Raw genomic sequence first — 7,779 nt, forward strand, 5'->3', positions numbered from 1 at the left:
AGCATGTACATCTTCAGATAGTTGCTTACAGCCGACTGACTTCAGAGGTTCTTGATGTCTTCCTGATTGATTATATCAGAGCGTAAAAGCTTCAGATCCTAGAGTGCACTCTTCCGCTTTTGAGTGTCTAGTATCTCTTTCTTCATTGAGCTTTATATGTTTCCTTTGTTCAGAGTCAGAGCTTCTGCTTGAGTACCTTCTAAGTGGTCATTCTGAACTTGTGTTTGTATCTGATATATGTCTATCTGACTTCTTTTTAATTAGAGTCATGCTCACTTAGATAAATTTTGTTAGGGTACCATTTTGTTTCATCCTTTGTTATCATCAAAATCTTAGAGATGAATTATAGATACTGAATTTTGTTCTTACAAACCTTTGATCTTCATTTTTACCCCTTTGGTGATTTGATGCTGCTTAAATAGGCTAAGTTGAATGTGAATAAATTTAAATTCGTGTGAAATGTGAGGGTGAATTTTGGAGGGATTTAGAATGTGAAAAATGAAAATGAAGAATGATCAGGATTGCACCAATTAGTGATCCATGTTAAAAAATATTTAATCAAGGGTTATGATTGCATCTAAGTGTGTTTGTTGTAGTTATTTTTTTGCTGAAATGAAATTGCAAGTTGGTTATGGTTTTGTGTTTGTTTGAAGTGGTTTGGGTTTATGGAAACCATGTGGTCCCAAGTTGAACTTTGATGCATGTATACATGTTATGGCATGAACTAATGATGATTTGTTGCATAATTTTGTCACCACAATGCTTGATTATCATGTTAGTATGCTTATGTTTATGTTTATGTTCATGTCATATTTATGATGCAACATGGTTTTCTAGGTCCAATAAATATGGTAATGGAGCATGACACGATGACTTGATGATGAGACAATGATTATGGAAATGAAAGCATGAATGGTAACATGGTATTAAGATGATGATATGTAAAGGAAATAAACTTGATTTTTTTATGGACTTTATTAAAAATAAAAGTATGCGTGGTTTATGATTTGAATAAAAATTGATTTATGGTATGATGCAAAAAAATTAAATTAAATTGTAAAATTTGTTTATGAATGAGACTCAAATATGAATGCAAATGTAAATTGGTTCAAAATATGGTAAAGAACGAATAATGATGTAGTTGACTTTTCTTTAAAGTGTCGCATAACTTTTAAAAATGACAAAAAATGAATGATAATGATATGGTAAGAAAGAAATAGGTTAAACAAAAAAAAGCTATGCATATGATAAATGGATGAAATGATCAAGGGATAAAAATGTGGTATGACAACAATCACAATCAGAATTCATTTCAACACACCATGCATAATATTCAACACATAACAAAGCACAAATTTACATAGTTTTCATGACAATTAGCATGGATTTCATATAATCATAGTCAAACTCATAAAGCATAACAATGGAGAAAAACCTAGAGGAGGGTGAGGATCACTATCTATCCTTCATGCAATAACACTTATATTAGAGTAGTTCCCTCCTCCGCCTGAATTTTCAACAACTCCTCAAACTTTTAGCTATGGTGTTCTCACTCTCTCTCAAACCCTTATTCTTCTCTTCTCACACTTGTCTTTTTTTTTCTCAATTCCCAAACTTCTATGTATTGACAAAGTTGACTCCACTAATCCATCATATTAATATTAACCTAATTATCATATTTCTAATTATTCAACCTTTATCCTTAATTTATTTTCACCACAATATCCCACATCATCCAATATTTCTAATTTCCATGCAAAACTCAAAATTCTACTATTTCTCCTATTTTATTATTATTTAATTATTATCTTATTATTATAATTAAATAAGCTACACCAAATTCCAACAACATAAAATAATCATATATATATATATATATATATATATATATATATATATATATATATATATATATATATATATATATATATATATATTGTCACAGTGAGAATCGGATATCAAGCAATTGTATTAACTTGAATCACAAAACATTAAATGTTCACCATCGAACTTTAATTTATCCAAGGGAAGGGGAAAAGATCGAATAAAACCTTAATTGTGCAATGTAAAAACAATGCGAAGAGATCTAAAGTTCGGGGGTTGGTTATACTAAGGGAAGGTATTAACATCCTCAGTATCTATAATATCCTATAGGAACCTTTTGAAAGTATTTGTTTTATGTTATTATTTGTTTGCTATTATTTGGAAATATTTTGTTGGGAAGGACCTAAAGGTTTTATTAAGTTTGCTCGCCAAAACTTCACGGTCATGTGCCTACGTATCCTTATAAGGATGGAATCAGAGCAACCGTAGTTCACCTAACTAAGGGTGAAAGAACACTTGGTAGTGATCAAGGTTCCAAGGGGGGAAGTAAGTGTTCATAACAAACATACTTACAAGAGTTATAAACTCTTACTTAAATCTAAGTTGAAAGTGAGAATGACTCTAACAAGGTCAAAGGAAAACTAGGGATTGCCAAACTACCTATGACATTAAGTCAATAAAGAGGTCTTTCCCTTGGATTTAGACAAAAAGATAAACAAAATATAAGAAATATGAAGAAGATGTTCAAGCATGACATCAACAAATATAAGCACATGATAAAGAAAGATGCTCAAGCATGACATCAACAAAGATAAACAAATGGTAAATAAGATGTTCAAGCATGACATCAACAAGAACAAACAAGGATGAAGAACATGTTCAAACATGACATCCACAAATATAATCAAATGAAGAAGATGTTCATACATGACATCAACAAGAACAAACAAGGATGAAGAAGATATTCAAACATGACATCCACAAAGATAATCAAATGAAGAAGATGTTCATACATGACATCAACAAGAACAAACAAGGATGAAGAAGATGTTCAAACATGACATCCACAAAGATAATCAAATGAAGAAGATGTTCATACATGACATCAACAATAACAAACACGTGATAAAGAAGATGTTCAAGCATGACATCAACAAAGATATGAAAGCATGATCATAATAATATCAAGCATGGTAGGTATACACATATGTACAACATATGAACATGAACAAAGGTACAACAACATCAATCAAAGATGTATAAAGTTACATGAATATGAATGACATGGATATATCATCATGAAGAAACAAAGATGAATGACATAACAATTCATGAACATGTATATGGATGTCATAATAAGTATGAATGAACATGTGTATGCATGAAGTAAGACATGGTTTAGACATAACATCAACTTGATCATGAAAACAATTTAAGATATTAAATACATGCATGTTAAGGTTCAATATGATCACAAACAAAGATTCAACATCATACAAAAAGTTTGAACATGTAAGCATACAAGTCGTACAAAGACATGTTACTACAAGTTTAAAGCATTTGTAAACACACAAACAAAGACAAACACAAGGGAACACATGCACACAAAGGTCCAACAAGACATTAAATAATGACATGTGAATCATGGACCAATGGGAAAATAAGCACACAAAATTTCATGGCATATTAACAAAAGTTCAAAGCACATAAACATGTAAACATACATTAAAGTAAGTAAAAATTAGGTAAAAACCAAGAGGCACATATTAACAACATCAAAAAAATTCATATATGATTCACAACATTCATACAAGTCATGGTGATCAAGAAAAATTAAAGTATCAACCAAAGAAGGTCATTTGAAATCATAAAACAATCCTAAAAAGGTACCAACTTTAGACAAGTATAAGTATGTGAAAAATAAATAAATTCTGGAATTTCTTTTCACCATAATAAAATAGACAAAATTATGAACACATAGCAAAAAGAGTGGCTCAAAAAGGCTTAGGGACCATCAAGTTATGAGTCTTTGAAGTTATGAAAAATAACAAAGATAAATAGGCAAAAAAAAAACAATGAATAAAAATGGATCTGGGACAAGTAGGATTCAAATCCCAGACCTCTTGCACACACAAAGCCTTAACACACACACTCTAACCGTTGGAGCGGTGATACATCCGATAAACAAAACGCAAACACTCATATACATAATAAAAGGCTACAAGAACTTGGAAAATGGCACCAACTCATCATCTTCTTCCTTGTGATCTTGGATGTTTCTTTTTATTTTTTCTCAAAACTTCAAACAACCATAACTCTCTCAATTTTCCATGAAACTAAAAACCGTAAGAACCTAAATTGCTCTATTTTTCGCAAGGAATCTAATGGTATCATTATCTCATCCTAAAACTCAATGTATAAAGCGTGCCAGGGCAAAAACCAGAACTACACTTTTAATTTCCAAACAATAAAATCTCAATGCATGAGCATGATATAATGCATACAGTAGCAAACATACAACAAAGACACTATGTACTACATTCTTACTTCAATAAATATTCAAGAATGATGCATGAACAAGAGTTTTCAAGTGTAAGTGCACTTACCTATTGGAGAAAGTCCAATGCTTCTTCTTAGCTACTACAGAGATAAGAGAGAGATTCTACCAGCCTTGTTGATCCTTGAGGATAGTGTTTGAACAATGAGAATGACCAGAAAAAACTTATATTATCTCACAAAAATGTTCTTGAAAAATGAAGAAGTGAAATGGTGAATGATAAAATAGAGGTTACAAAACTTGTTCAAGTGATTAAACAAGCTCTAAATGGTGTCTAGAGATGATTTGTGGTGTTTGTTTGGAAGATACACGTGGAAAATAAGTTTGGTTAGAGAACTTGCAAAAATAGTGTGTTTTTGCAAATTCTAATGGAATGGAAATTTGATGAAGTGTTGAGGGGTTGTTGTTGTGTGTTTTGAGGCTTAAGAGACCCCTCTATTTATAGGAAAAGAGTGAGGATTGGAACTGATTAGAAACAAAAGTTGTGAAGTTATGGTTTTGGTTGAGAATGAATGAGAAGTTTGCATGAATAGTTGGGTTTCAAGGAGTTTGTCATATTTCCCTAGCCTCTACAAGATTGCTTCTGATCTCTTAAGATTGTTTGTGATCTTTAGGGACAAGTTTCAAGGGTGAAAGAGTGAGTTGTTGGCATAAAGCTTGCTTTATCAAAGTAGTAATGTGACCTTTTGCAAATTCACCCATAAATGGTATAATGCAATGGATAAAACCTCAACTCCTTGTGTAATGCACTTAGGATTCATATAAGCATCTGATTATGGAGATATTTATACACAAGAGGACCTGCAATCAAGAGATTTTCACATTTGAAATGGTTTTCCTCCAAAAATTCATCATGAACATGACTTGAAATTCAAGTTTGGAACCCCAACTTCCCATTTTCGAAACTCACAGCTCATGTATGGGAAAAAATGTTTTTATACTTTTCAAAAAGCCCCAAACATTCTCTACAACTTTCATGTTTTGAGTTTTTTCTGAATCAAAGTGGATCATGATGAAAACTGGCTGTAAAGTTTATCACTTTTTAGGGATCAAAGCTGACTTGAAAATTTTCTAAGTGTTTCAACTTGAGACATCAACTTTATGTCCTCATAACTCAAAATCCTTGAACTTTTATGGAATCAACCCTCTAGGACAAAGTTGAAGTATGGAACAAGAGCTTTCATTTAAGCTTTGTAGCAAAGAAAATGGCTTCTCAAATTGGAAGTTATGGCTTGAGAAAGTAGTGCACTTGAACATGAAATTTGGATACTTAGTGAAATTTTCAATGTTTTCAAGATTGCCCTTTTTGCAAGTAACCTCATTTATCTTGATTTTTCTTGATCAAATTCATCAATTAAGCATATACTCATGAAATTTAACTTGATAAGTTCACATTTGATCATAAATATCAAAAGTCAAAGGTTTGACTTTGTAGTGCACTGATTGTGTATCAGATGAATTTGAATTTCTTGATCTTCAATGAATTCAAACTCTTGAGCCAATTGAACATCATGGATGAACCCTAAGATGTACTTTAGTGTGTTGAGTGATGTCTCAAGGCTTGAGATCATGTCTTGATCAAAATTCTCAGATGAATTTGAATGTTGTTGAGAAACCCTAATTGGTGAGCCAGATGAAAGTGAAGCTTGATGCACTTGTGATTAGGCCACGATACCCTTATTTGTTGATGGAGAGAGATCTATTGAGTGTATGAGAACTTGATTTATTGATGATTAATCCAAAAATTTGACTGATCAATCCTTTGAGCTCTTTGAGGGAAATCCTAATTCACATATGAAACAAACCAAACATATCTTGATCTTGAGGTTAGCTATGCATGAATGATGTCTGGGATGAAAATGATTATGAAATCTAGGGATAAATTTTGAAATGTGACATATATATAGTGTGATATATATATATATATATATATATATATATATATATATATATATATATATATATATATATATCATCCCCGTATGAAAAGGTCTAATGCATAAGAAATTCAAGTTAAGAAAGAACCACAAATTAATAGGTGTTCGTCATTAGCCTCTCTTTCATTATATGTATATTTCAGGATTATCATCCTCATTATCCAAAAACTTTATGTCATGGGTCTAAGTATTTATATAATCCTTCTTTGATAAATCAACTTGTCCTAGATTATAGGATTGTTTGTTTATGCATGTTAATTTGATTGTTTCATTTCCATCTTAAATTTTAATTTTAATCTTTATCTTTGTGGTATAAATTATCTATTAAATTATTTTCAATTTATTACCCTAGTTACTTGTCACTATTAGTGAAATCGGATAGTCAGCCACCATGCAACCCCTGTGTTGTTAACCCTTCCTTATATCACTCTTTCATGCTATTTTTTTAGTAGAGATTGAGACATCTTATTTAGATAAATCGGTCACTAAGAAACAAATGGTAGTGGCAGAGAATGACCAAGAATGATAAACATATAATTAAGGGACAAATTCTTTTTAAGTGAAAAGAAAATTATAAAATAAAACATATAATATCAATTGATGATAAACAAATCAATACTAGTTATTAAGCTAGTATAATTTATTCGTTGAAAAAATAAGATTCGAATCTACCCTATTATTGATCCAAAGTTAAAAGCAATATAGAATAGGACAGGGTTACACTACACACATGAACAGCAATTTGTTGTAACACTTTAAAGTGACTTTATGAATATTCAAAGGAGACAAATTGGAATGTATCTGTGACCAAGATTTGCGTAGAATACATCCTAATGACCAAACTTTACTAAGCTTTCCCCACTTTCTATCATTCCTTTTGATGCTGACCCCTACGCCCCCACCCCCATTACACTCATCCATTTCATTTACTTATTTATTTATATATTCAATATTTTGTATCATTTAAAGTATTTATATATAAAATTACTCTCAAAAGTTGGTATGTTAAATTTAAAGTATTTATATATAAAGTTACTCTCAAAAGTTGGTATTTTTAATGATTTATTCACAAAATTATTAAATTGTATAATTTTTTAGGTTGGTTGAAAATATACATGTCGAAGAAGTCTCATATTACTTAGTTTTACAAATAAAAAGAAAATTTAAGATTATATATAAAATACAAGTTTTTTGAAGTTTCACATCGGTTAATTTTGTGAAGGAAGAGAGAGTCTAATACTATATATAAACTTCACGTTCTTCATTCCAAGATGTACTAGTCAAAAATTCTTTAAGTTTGAATTTGACTTTCTTTGTCCTCTTATACTCCTGTATTAGAGTATTGTGCGATGTGGTTAAATATTTGTTTTGGAGGATGTGAGTGTACTGGAGTCTAAGTTAGTTGAGAATATATCTATAATTCTATAATCTATACAAATATATAAAGGAAATACTTTCTTT

The sequence above is a fragment of the Lathyrus oleraceus genome, chromosome 2 (assembly GCF_024323335.1).
Source record: "Lathyrus oleraceus cultivar Zhongwan6 chromosome 2, CAAS_Psat_ZW6_1.0, whole genome shotgun sequence".
Taxonomy (NCBI): Eukaryota; Viridiplantae; Streptophyta; class Magnoliopsida; order Fabales; family Fabaceae; genus Lathyrus; species Lathyrus oleraceus.